The sequence below is a fragment of the Magnolia sinica genome, chromosome 6 (genome assembly GCF_029962835.1).
Source record: "Magnolia sinica isolate HGM2019 chromosome 6, MsV1, whole genome shotgun sequence".
In the NCBI taxonomy this organism is placed as follows: domain Eukaryota; kingdom Viridiplantae; phylum Streptophyta; class Magnoliopsida; order Magnoliales; family Magnoliaceae; genus Magnolia; species Magnolia sinica.
Window position 1 is genome coordinate 86,711,711 of NC_080578.1, and position 13,877 is coordinate 86,725,587.

General features: G+C 40.5%; 2 long non-coding RNA genes across 2 annotated transcripts; both read left to right on the forward strand.

Moving 5' to 3' along the window:
- The first annotated feature begins 374 nt into the window (after positions 1 to 374).
- LOC131249006 (uncharacterized) lies at positions 375 to 1,157 on the forward strand. Its single transcript, XR_009172595.1, has 3 exons — positions 375 to 487; positions 576 to 671; positions 754 to 1,157. It is a non-coding gene; the product is annotated as an uncharacterized LOC131249006 (long non-coding RNA).
- Positions 1,158 to 3,246: 2,089 nt separating this feature from the next.
- Positions 3,247 to 3,939, forward strand: LOC131249004 (uncharacterized). The gene is made up of 3 exons (XR_009172593.1): positions 3,247 to 3,404; positions 3,474 to 3,533; positions 3,787 to 3,939. It is a non-coding gene; the product is annotated as an uncharacterized LOC131249004 (long non-coding RNA).
- Positions 3,940 to 13,877: the final 9,938 nt, after the last annotated feature.

Genomic DNA, 13,877 nt, shown 5'->3' on the forward strand with positions numbered 1-13,877 from the left:
GGGAGAAGGAAGAATTGAAGAAGGAGAGGGAAGAGTTGGAGGAGGGTAAAGTGGAGTTGAAGAAGCAGATGGAGGCATTTTGTATACAGAAGATTCGGTTCTGGAAGGAGGACTGTGAGAATCAGAAGAAAGAGTCTGAGAAGGAGGACGAGGATGCGTTGGGCGTTGATATACGTGAGAAATCATTGCAATCCATTCCAGTATATACGAGAAGACCTAAGAGGGTGCTGAAGCCGTCTGTCTACAAGTGTTCTTCATTCATTTCTATCTCTGCCGTGCAAACTACTCAAAGCAACACCACCGACGATGAGAAACAGAGAGAATTTCTGACTTCTCCGATACCCCTTAGGCCATGATCGATCCACTTAGGGTAATATCACAGGACGAACTCCATGAATTGGAAAGCTAGGCCAACGCAAACAAAGAATCACCTGAATTTCGATGGTTCAAGACCATTTGGGAGAAGAATGCTTGGGTTGACAGCGTGGTAAGAAAATCACAGACATACATAAATGGTTTTTTTCAGAATTTGTATATAAAAGAGTATAGATTAATTTTCCTTCTTTATTGATTAGGCTATTGACAAGTACGTCGATTTCTTGGAGAGAAGACACCAATCATTTCCTCTATTATATACAAAGGATTGCAAGTTCTGTCCTACATATTTCATGGTAACTGTATGATTTGGATCATGGTTAATATGCTATTTCATTATATGATATATGTTCTAATTTACTATGTTGTTTGTAATAGCCATGTATCGGCATGCAAATGTCGACATTGCGAATATATCGGGATGTTGGCAGTGACGATTCGCGTTTATTATTTGAAGGGATAGAAAAACTCTCTTCGATCAACATTGTCAAGCTGTATGAGGGGCAGAAGGCCATGTGGCAACATGAAGAGGTACTGGTGTCGTTACAAGTTATCAATGCTAGGTATACCCAAATCTATAATTTCTAGATATTGATATCTTATCTTGCCAAACATGGACAGGCATATGTACCAATCAATCACGCCAACAGTCATTGGTACCTGATGGTCATCCACCCTCGAGATCGATGAATCATTATACTTGACAGTTTATACTCGAGGACACTCAATCGATACAGGCAACATATTGATCTGATGAAGGAGGCCTTGCCTATATTATTTTACGCCACTGGAGATAGGGCTGCGCTGGAAGGAAATGTTTGGACGGTCAGAGAACATACCTCTATACCAAAGCAGACGAATGAATATGACTGTGGCATTCATTAAATATATCGACATTTTGTGCAGCGATCACATTTTGACAGGGAGAGACTTGCAGCCATTCACTTCCAGCTTTAGGGAGTCAATAGCCTATGATTGCCTTAGTGAGTTCAAAATATGATTTATTTGTCTTAGGCATGAGAGGAATCGGAAAATTTTATGAAATGTTGTAAACTGTTGTAAATGATGTACTGTAAAACATTCATGGTGAAATGATGTAAATAATGTGTTGTATATTTTGTCATAAATTTGAAGGAAATGATGTATTCGTAATATTGATTTCATTATGAATGGTGAAGACAACATTTTGCAGTAAATGATATCTTTTCTTTACGGTCATTTCCCGCCTATTCCATGTTAATTCACGGTCATTTCGGCGCATTTCACGGTCATTCCCGCCTATTCCGTCTTGATTCACGGTCCTTTCGGCTTATTTCATGTTCATGCCCTTCACGTCATATCATTTTTTATTTTTACTCTATTTATTTTATTATTTTTTAGAGAATGCCAATGATTTTAATAAAATAAAGAAGAGAAATGGAATTCTCAATATACAGAAATCATTTGTACGAGTTCCCCACAGTTTCAACTCTACTGTGGTCAGGACCTTGTTCCTTTTTTATTTTTTCTTTTTCCGGTCTTTTTTTTAGGGCCCACTTTGTACCTTGGCTTATCCATTAATAGAATCCTTAACCCTAAGTGCGGATTTCCTTGTGAGCCTCCCCTCATAATCTCACTGACCAAAATTGACCCATATAGGGTTAGTATGAGAGTACAAGTGCCATTAGGGCCATTTACATCAAAACTGGAGTTATATATAACCCCATTTTCTCACACCTCTCTACCTTGCACGAATTTTCTAATTTTTCCTAGGGCATTTGAAGAGGGGAAATAAGGAGAAGAGAAGAGGAAGCTCGGAGAAGTAGAATCCAACCAAGGAACATTGATCTCCTTTTCCTTGGGAAGACTTCGTGCCGTGACTGGGACGCCTTTCAGGTTCTGCAGGACCACAAATAGGTGAGATCCAACCCTCGATCTAAAAACTAGGCTATTGAGGCCCTTTTTTCATAATTGGTAATAGACTACATCACAATACAACTGAATCCCAGGGCCTCATAATACAACTGAATTATTATTATTATTTTTTTCTTCTAGTGAATCGATACCAAGACGTAAGTGTTGAAACGAGGTATCTTTCACTCAGTCTACCACTTGAGCTATGGATCTAGGTGTCGATCCAACTGAATTTATTTAGTCGTAGCCTATGGTCATTACTTTCGGTTGGTTGGAGGGTTAGTATAAAAAAATCATGGTGGACAACCTTCATAAAAGGCATATGAATATCATGAATGTGTGCCTTCAATTAGGTAGTGTTTTTTCAATCTCTTTCAGGCATTTCAGAAAAGGCATATGAATATCATGAATGTGTGCCTTCAATTAGGTAGTGTTTTTTCAAGGGACCCACATATAAAACCCACTGTTTGGTAATCCAGAGTGTTGATCTAAGGGACCCACATTGGATGAACTGTTCACCAAAAATTCAGATTCTGACCATAGGCCTTTTCCCATTGAATGTGCACCATGGCTGAATTACTTTCTCGCCAATAATCTAGTCCTTAGATTGAGAGTTTGGGGGAACATTCCATCCATTGTGGGTCTCATCAAATCAATGGTCTGGAACTGGATGACTGAACAGTGGGTCCCACTCACAGAAGTTCAGAACCCGAGGATGCCATGCATATTCGTGGTTTTACTGCCATGCTACATGGCATCATAGCAATTTAAAGTGTCCATATAACATCTTTATACACTCTTTCCCATTTCTTGTTTACTTAAAAAAAAAATAAAAAAATCTGTGGCTAGTTATTAACTTATGAATAGTATACTTAGCACATCTGCTCCCTCAGTCTCATGATTCTAGGGTGTTTCTGATCAGAAATAGTTGAATTTCTACTTTTCACTACCATTTCCTTTTCCTTCTGCTTCTAGTGACTAAAATTTTGGTATGTAGGATATATGTGAACCTCCCAGATGCTGAGAATTGGATGAAAATTCTAAGAATATTTCTGGCCCAAGAAAACCTAGATTTTGTATTCTGATTTGATGAACTTGCCAATGCAACTGAAGGATATTCAGGGAGTGATTTGAAGGTGAAGTACCTACACCTGTTGTCTTTCTTGGCCATCTATTCCTCAATTTCTTACTTTCTTTTTGTGCAGAACCTTTGTATCGCAGTGGCATATAGGCCAGTGGAAGAACTTCTAGAAGAAGAAAAGCGGGTATGTTCCTTGACTTGTAGGTTACTATTGATGTCTGTCTATTTCCTTGGATGCAGTTAGAGTCGAACCAGATTTATGTATGCTTTAAGGAATAACTTCATTTCTGAAAATGTATGGACCAGTGCATGGGCATTGGGCTTTGTGGACAGGCATTGATGTGTCCACTTGTGCATTTTTACAATTCATTTGATTACTCGTTACTCTCTCTTTCACTTTTTCACATATGCTAAATTGCCATTGCTTTTTGGTTTAGGGAGGTACAAATAATGCACCGTAAGTATTGAGGCCTCTGAATTTGGACAATTTTATTCAAGCAAAAGCTAAGGTATGGAAATAATCTCCTTTTGTAGTTCTAAATTCCCATAGTAATTGATTGAAATACTTGAAAGAGAAGTGCCCAGTGTATATTCTCTTAGGTCAGACTAAGTGTTTGATAGGGTGATGCCGTTGAAACCAATATCGATATTTGTACAATTATTCTATAATCTTAAGAGAATAGGGGGAATGATCACCACGAACAACCAGTGGTACACCACAGCCTAGTTTCTGCCTTTAGAAATTTGTATGTGCATATGTATCTCGGTTGCAGGTGATCAGTCCTCTAAAAATAAAATTGACTGCAATTGTAGAATATGACTTGTGATGGATGGTATAGATCTTTATCATCATGGTCTTGTCCCAGCTATCTAGGGTCAGTTGTTTTCATGAATGGTATTTTATGAAGAGACGTTTATTGTACACTCACACAATTAAGCAAATCTATACATAAAGAACAGATCAGGTTATCTGTGCCCTTCATTTAGTTCAAAATAGTAAAGATATAAGAGGGTTCTTTGCTAATTTATACTACAAAAATGTATAAAAATGGCAAAGCCTCTTCTAATTTGAACGGAATTGTTTGGGATGACCATGAAATGCATGAGAATGATCATGGTTTGAAGCGAATTGATCGCGAAATGCATGCAACTGACCATGAAGTGAAGGGAATTGACCGCGAAATGCCTCGAAATGACCGTGAATCAACATGGAATTATTTGGGATGACCGCGAAATGCATGGGAATGATCATGGTTTGAAGCGAATTGACCGCGAAATGCATGCAAATGACCGTGAAGTGAAGGGAATTGACCGCGAAATGCCTCGAAACGACAGTGAATCAGCACGGAATTGTTTGGGATGACCGTGAAGTGCATGGGAATGATCATGATTTGAAGCGAATTGACCGCGAAATGCATGCAACTGACCGTGAAGTGAAGGGAATTGACCGCGAAATGCCTCGAAACGACCGTGAATCAACATAGAATTGTTTGGGATGACCGTGAAGTGCATGGGAATGATCATGGTTTGAAGCGAATTGACCGTGAAATGCATGCAACTGACCGTGAAGTGAAGGGAATTGACCGCGAAATGCCTCGAAACAACCGTGAATCAACACAGAATTGTTTGGGACGACCGTGAAATGCATGGGAATGATCATGGTTTGAAGCGAATTGACCGCAAAATGCATGCAACTGACCGTAAAGTGAAGGGAATTGACTGCGAAATGCCTCGAAATGACCGTGAATCAACACAGAATTGTTTGGGATGACCGTGAAATGCATGAGAATGATCATGGTTTGAAGCGAATTGACCGCGAAATGCATGCAAATGACCGTGAAGTGAAGGGAATTGACCGCGAAATGCCTCGAAACGACCGTGAATCAACACGGAATTGTTTGGGATGACCGTGAAGTGCATGGGAATGATCATGGTTTGAAGTGAATTGACCGCGAAATGTATGCAATTGACCGTGAAGTGAAGGGAATTGACCACGAAATGCCTCGAAACGACCGTGAATCAACACTGAATTGTTTGGGACGACCATGAAATGCATGAGAATGATCATGGTTTGAAGTGAATTGACCGCAAAATGCATGCAACTGACAGTGAAGTGAAGGGAATTGACAGCGAAATGCCTCGAAATACCGTGAATCAACACAGAATTGTTTGGGATGACTGTGAAATGCACGGGAATGATTATGGTTTGAAGCGATTTGACTGCGAAATGCATGCAAATGACCGTGAAGTGAAGGGAATTGACCACGAAATGCCTCAAAACGATCGTGAATCAACACGGAATTGTTTGGGATGACCGTGAAGTGCATGGGAATGATCATGGTTTGAAGCGAATTGACCGCGAAATGCATGCAACTGACCGTGAAGTGAAGGGAATTGACCGCGAAATGTCTCGAAACGACCGTGAATCAACACTGAATTGTTTGGGACGACCGTGAAATGCATGAGAATGATCATGGTTTGAAGCGAATTGATCGCAAAATGCATGCAACTGACAGTGAAGTGAAGGGAATTGACCGCGAAATGCCTCGAAACGACCGTGAATCAACACAGAATTGTTTGGGATGACTGTGAAATGCACGGGAATGATCATGGTTTGAAGCGAATTGACCTCGAAATGCATGCAAATGATCGTGAAGTGAAGGGAATTGACCGCGAAATGCCTCGAAACGACCGTGAATCAACACGGAATTGTTTGGGATGACTGTGAAGTGCATGGGAATGATCATGGTTTGAAGTGATTTGACCGCGAAATGCATGCAACTGACCGTGAAGTGAAGGGAATTGACGGCGAAATGCCTCGAAACGACCGTGAATCAACACTGAATTGTTTGGGACGACCGTGAAATGTATGAGAATGATCATGGTTTGAAGCGAATTGACCGCAAAATGCATGCAACTGATAGTGAAGTGAAGGGAATTGACCGCGAAATGCCTCGAAACGACCGTGAATCAACACAGAATTGTTTGGGATGACTGTGAAATGCACGGGAATGATCATGGTTTGAAGCGAATTGACCTCGAAATGCATGCAAATGATCGTGAAGTGAAGGGAATTGACCGCAAAATGCCTCGAAACGACCGTGAATCAACACGGAATTGTTTGGGATGACCGTGAAGTGCATGGGAATGATCATGGTTTGAAGCGAATTGACCGCGAAATGCTTGCAAGTGACCGTGAAGTGAAGGGAATTGACCTCGAAACGACCGTGAATCAACACAGAATTGTTTGGGACGACCATGAAATGCATGAGAATGATCATGGTTTGAAGCGAATTGACCGCGAAATGCATGCAACTGACCGTGAAGTGAAGGGAATTGACCGCGAAATGCCTCGAAATGACCGTGAATCAACACGGAATTGTTTGGGATGACCGTGAAATGCATGGAAATGATCATGGTTTGAAGCGAATTGACCGCGAAATGCACGCAAATGACCGTGAAGTGAAGGGAATTGACCGCGAAATGCCTCGAAACGACCGTGAATCGACACGGAATTGTTTGGGATGACGTGAAGTGCATGGGAATGATCATGGTTTGAAGCGATTTGACCGCGAAATGCATGCAACTGACCGTGAAGTGAAGGGAATTGACTGCGAAATGCCTTGAAACGACCGTGAATCAACACGGAATTGTTTGGGATGACCGTGAAATGCATGGGAATGATCATGGTTTGAAGCGAATTGACCGCAAAATGCACGCAAATGACCGTGAAGTGAAGGGAATTGAGTGCGAAATGCCTCGAAACGACCGTGAAATGCATGGGAATGATCATGGTTTGAAGCGATTTGACCGTGAAATGCATGCAACTGACCGTGAAGTGAGGGGAATTGACCGCGAAATGCCTCGAAATGACTGTGAATCAACACAGAATTGTTTCTGACGACCGTGAAATGCATGGGAATGATCATGGTTTGAAGCGATTTGACCGTGAAATGCATGCAACTGACCGTGAAGTGAAGGGAATTGACCGCGAAATGCCTCGAAACGACTGTGAATCAACACGAAATTGTTTGGGATGACCGTGAAATGCATGGGAATGATCATGGTTTGAAGCGAATTGACCGTGAAATGCACGCAAATGACCGTGAAGTGAAGGGAATTGAGTGCGAAATGCCTCGAAACGACCGTGAAATGCATGGGAATGATCATGGTTTGAAGCGATTTGACCGTGAAATGCATGCAACTGACCGTGAAGTGAGGGGAATTGACCACGAAATGCCTCGAAATGACCGTGAATCAACACAGAATTGTTTGTGACGACCGTGAAATGCATGGGAATGATCATGGTTTGAAGCGATTTGACCGCAAAATGCATGCAACTGACCGTGAAGTGAAGGGAATTGACCGCGAAATGCCTCGAAACGACCGTGAATCAACACAGAATTGTTTGGGACGACCATGAAATGCATGGGAATGATCATGGTTTGAAGCGAATTGACCGTAAAATGCATGCAACTGACCGTGAAGTGAAGGGAATTGACCGCGAAATGCCTTGAAATGACCGTGAATCAACACGGAATTGTTTGGGACAACCGTGAAATGCATGGGAATGATCATGGCTTGAAGCGATTTGACCGCGAAATGCATGCCACTGACCGTGAAGTGAAGGGAATTGACCGTGAAATGCCTCGAAACAACCGTGAATCAACACGGAATTGTTTGGGATGACCGTGGAATGCATGGGAATGATCATGGTTTGAAGGGAATTGATCGCGAAATGCATGTAAATGACCGTGAAATGATGATGATGATGATGATGAATGACGTTTCCTAACAAGCATATTTATAATGAGGAAGTGCCAACCAAATTGCAGTTTCATTTATTTTTGGCCCCAAGTCAAAAGCACTGAATGCAATTGCAACTTAAGAGACTAGAAGAAGCACACTATGAACACAACTTGGATAACATGGAGTGTGTACCGACATGGGCGTGTACTAACAAGCTAACCTAAAAAAGCAAATCAAAAAAAAAAATATATATAAAATAAAAAAAACACATTAGAAAAAAAAATGGAAAAGTTACACTTCGATATATCGAATATAACACGATATATCGAAAGTCAGTACATTTAGATATAATCGAAACCTAATCGATTAATCGTAGTGTAAGTTGTCGATTATATCGAAATCTAGTCGATATAATCGTAGTAAGTCATCTTTATAACCGACCGATATATTGACTATTATTCGATTGATCGAAAATGGTCATACACTGTTTAGCGACAAAATGCTTTTTAAATTGTATTATCGATATAATCGAGTAGATGTCGATATATCTGGGTATCGATATATCGACTAGAGTTCGATATATCGGAAATTATCAAAAAATGTCTAGCGTCGAACTACTTTTTTAGTGCAATTATCGATTATATCTCCGATATTTCGATATATCGAAGTAATTATATATCGAGTAAATATTGAAATATAAAAAATGTACCTCAATGGTCCAGCAACGAACTGCTCTTCTTAAACGAATTGTCGATAATATCGATACTCTATCGATATATCGAATAACACCAAAAACTGTCCAGGGATTAATGCTTATTTTAAACGAATTTTCTAGTTTATCGATTAATATTCGATATATCGAATAACTTGTTAGTATATATCGAAGTACTCTCGATTGAAAAAATATTTGAAAAGGCATAAGCCCTTTGCCTGACCGTTGGTTTCTCGGTTGATATATCGTTTGTGATTCGATATCTCGAATTTGTGAGCTTATTTAAAATACACTGCCGACGTTCCATTTCATTCCTTCCATTTTCATCTTCCTTTGTTCTTCCTCTGCGATGGATCCTCTCCAAGAAGTCGGTTACGGTCATTTGAGCCATTTTGGTGGAGCACTTTACGGTTTGAGAAAAAATGCTCAGCCCGCAACCCAAATTGTCTCTCCACCACCTACAAACATTCCGCTACCCGAACTTCTAATCCCTAATGTGCCACCACCTCCTGAGGATGTACATCAAAAGTTTTTGGGAAGGAAGATGGACTATGAAAGGCAAGTTGATAGGTCTTGTCTAGCTCCATATGGGATTGTACCAATGCTCGATGCCATTGATTGGTCTCGTATGCTTGACTTTGGTGGAGTGACACGGAATGAACAAATATACAGGTTTTTAGCTTACTGTCATTCCCCCATATCTGTCCCCCCAGTAATAGATGTCACCATTGGCCAAACCACAACTCACATCACTCCTGCCATTATCGGTCAGTTAATTGGAATTCCATGTAAATCCCAAGGCTTTGCAGACTACAACTTCGACTTACTTGAAGCACGTTCAGAAATTACAAAACATGTATGCAATGACGAAGACATTCCTTGGACAGAGGGCAACTCTCTGCGTGCATCCCACATGTCTTCACAATTCTGCATTCTTCATGCAATTTTTTACACAAACGTCTATCCCAGGAGCACCAACAGGTCTGATCTTACCCCATTCATGTTGGGGATTCTCTATGCCGTCAGCCAAAAAGTGAAACTGTCTGCCTACTCTCATGTTGCATCAGCTGGCCGTGGCAATCAAATCCACTAGAGATGTGTACATTCCATTCCCTCATCTTATCTGTCTATTGTCTCGACATGTGGGATTGCTTCCCACCACTGACCGTCCCTGACAGCCTCGTAAATTTACTAAAACAAACATAAAAAGAATGAGACCATGAATTGACACACCAGCTTCCTCTTCCGCTGCACGTGATACTATGGCCGAAACTGAAGCTGAAGGAGTTGAGACTGATGCGATGGACATTGAGGTAGCAGACACTGGAGATGAGAGGCCCCAACACAGTGACCCGATGTTCTCACCAGTCCCACATACTCATCGTCATGCTGGCCACCGAGACCGTCGAACATCGATTATATACCGTCTTCGCCAGAAAGATGAACAACTTCGCCAGCACGATCAACGATTGTCGCAGATCGAGAAGATCGCAGTTGCGACGAAAGAAGCCGTCGAGCGAGTGGAGAAGAAGCTACATGACCTGATGTCGATGATCACATGCAGACGAGATAACACCGTGCCACATGGTGCTGGTCCTTCAGCCCAGCCTGATGCATAGTTGCAAAATTACATAAATTGAAATTTTTTGGATTTTGTATGCCCGTAAAGGGCTTCTTATTCTTTTTTTGGACGATGATCATACTACCCAAACTTGGGGTAGTAATTTTGCTTGTGACTATGGTGAATCAATGAATGAATGATGATAATTTTGGTTTTCAACTATTTGAGATTTTTGAGATGGCTAGCTAGCTAGCTAGCTAGGCGGCCACACCTCACAGGAAGCAATTGAAAATGTTGGTTGGACCATGCAATGGATTGGGTCTCAGTAGTAGACGCATTTAGTAGATGAATTGCGTTTATCTATCACTGCAATGCAGTGGGTGCCTTCTCGTAAGACAATCATTTTTTCATGATGACATGCAAGTGGTGGTGGAATATGCTAAAGAATTGAATAGGCAATGCCTTGGACCCATTGGTACATAATTAGCAAGGTTATATTTGAATTAGAAGTTATGAATTCATCCTTTTGTCACACAATCAATGCAAACAATCCAGTTGCAGGTAGTATAGGTCTACTGTCATCCAGCATCAGCCTCTTGCTTTTCCTCTGCTTGGGCAGTCTCTATGCCCTGTTTATGTAGGTGTGCCTCATTCATGCTACTGGGTGTAGGTGATAGATTATAATATGTGGTCTAGCAATTTGTTGGGCTTATGAAATGATGTGTTTCTTGCATTGCTCTACCCTTGCTGCCTCCAGAGTGGGGCCACAACGCTCAAACTTAATGGCTCTAGGCACAATTCACATTGTTCTATCTAGGTGATCTTTTTCATGTACACCTAATGGAGCAAATGGATTTCAAATAGACAACATTGCATATGCCTAGAGAGCCTGAGTAAGTATATTATGTGATGTGTAAAACAGGCATTGCAAATGATTTTGTCCCTCATCTACGTATTTAGCTCCTCTTTTTTCTCCCATCTACATATCTCACCCAACACATTTCTATAATACGATTATTCTAGAATGCGGTGTGTGGGGTCCATTGTGGTGTAGGACTATATCTAAGCCATCCATAAGGTGCACCTGTTCAACTTCACAAAATACCTGAAGATCATGAGTGTGGGAAAGCCCAACCATTAAAACATTTTAGGCAGAGCATGAGGCCCAAACATATCTATTATATGCCATTCAATCCATTCGGAAGATACATCCTAGTCGCTTTGAATGGACACGACAAAACTATTGCCATATTTTCCTAGTATTACAGTTCACTATTGCAATATTATTACTGTTTGCTAGGAGGTACAAAATGCATTCGAGGATTTTGGTGGAAGGGAGAAATATTGCATTATCATGCTTTCTGCCAAACAGCTTCAAATTAAGGCATTTTTATTGGGTAGATAACAGGTAGGGGAGGGAAATGGGTGAGTTGGCAACTTATGATAAATATTTAAGTAAAGCTCAATCCTAATGCTTGTGTGGGTCTTTTTTCCTTTTGTTTTTATATATGCCTGCCAATCTCAATCCCTGCACCTTTGGTTTCAAGGGGAGAGGCTAACAAACAGTAGGTTGGCTTTGATTGGCAACACAATATTATAGTGAAGGCTTTGGGATTCAACCACTCAGAAGGTTTTTGTGAGCTGCCTATGCCATGCTATTGACTGTTCATGTGCAGCTTTCCTTCATATCACAACCCCTTGGAGAATCTCATGTAGGCAAACATCAATTGTAGTAATTGCTTTTTTTTATTTCCTGATCTTATCTTTTTTCCCTGCTCAAAATATGGAGGTTTTTTTTTTTAAAAAAAATATCCTAATGACCTTAATTTGGTTAAGAAGTAGTAGTAACCACAAACAATATCACCTTAGCTTTGTATTATGAGGTGTGCTCCAGCTTATGGTGGTACCAGGCAAATGTGGAGCCTATGTAATGTGACATCCTAGTCCATGCACCAGATGCATGAGCTGAACACTCTGGCGGGGCAACATCACGGGGAATGAATATGGGTAGGAACACCCTCCCTTGATTTGCACTAGGGCCCTCGCGAGTTTCAAAATAGCCTGATTTTTAGCCCGACCCTTCATCCAGGTTCAGTGAACTGTCTGAATGGCCTAAATTGCATATACACTCCATTTTGGTGGAAGGGAGAAAATGAAGTTCATTTTAGCTGTAAAATAATCCTTCTGCCTACAACAGAAGATATAATGCTGGTGATGATATATGCAATTGGGACATAACTCAATGGCCATATTGAACTGCCTGTTGTTCTCATATGCGGTGACTTGCCTGATGAGTGGATTTGTAACTCAATGGACAAATGTACGGCTGTGGTGATAAACAGTCTCATATATTTTAATAGTGGTTTTAGGCACGTGACTCATCTCTCTAGCTCATCCAGTAGGCCCATTTCAATCCCTGGATTCATTTATGTAGGCATCATTGGTACTTTTGCCAGTTGTCAGATTTGAATTGAAAATGAGACCATTTACGGGCTCAATCATAGATCCACAATTTTTTCTATGACATTTCTAATAACCAAGGCCTACCGAGATTGATGAAATTTCCTATGTTGTGTTTTTTGAACTTTGTTTTGAACTGTAGCTGAACTCTTTGTAAATGGAGAGATAGTTCAAAGATCGCTGGAGTGACGGAGGAGGGTTGAGTTGATACCCCATATTGAACTGCCCGTTGATTAATTAGAATATTAGAACATAAGTTTACTATAAAAAAGATCTTTTCTGATATTTGGTGAAGAAGAAAATACGATTACAAATTGGGCATATTGTACCAAATCATCAAAGTGTTACTTTATTACACATTGAACCATATGCAGAATACCCCAAATCACAACTACACTTACTTCCCAAGTTCTTTCGACACTTCTCAAACTTTGTGTTATCATCATCATCATCATCTGAGCCTTAACCATATTAATTGGGGCCAACTACATGAATCTTGTTCCTCCATGCCACCCTGTCACAGGCCATTCATTCGATTAAGACTGATTATACCCCCCAAACACTTTGTGCTATAAGTTTTTAATTAATATCATCATAAAAAAGAAAATTTCTTTCAATTATTTGCAAATTGATGGTCTAGGTCAACCTCTTATGAGGAACCTTTTTTTTCTTTTCGTGGAGGAGCTAATTTAGTATGGTGTATTTGCAAGAGATCTCTTCCAAGGAGTAAGTATAAAGAAGATGTTTGTATCAATAACCACACAACTGTTTGGGGTTTGTGGTGGAAGGATGGTCAATGGGGCTACAAATGTTGCAAGAAAATCTAGAATAGCTACTGTACAAGCTTTGCTGGAATTGAGGTGGTTATTTATAAATGAATCTTTTTTTTTTTTGGACGGCCCTTCAAGAAAAGTGGTACAACCTAAATTTACTGTTTTGTGTGTGCTTGTCTGTTTCTAACTACAGTCTAAAAGGCATGAATTCAAACCTGGATCCGATCTCAAGAGTATTTATTCTCAATGACTGGTTTTTGTAGTAGGCATGAC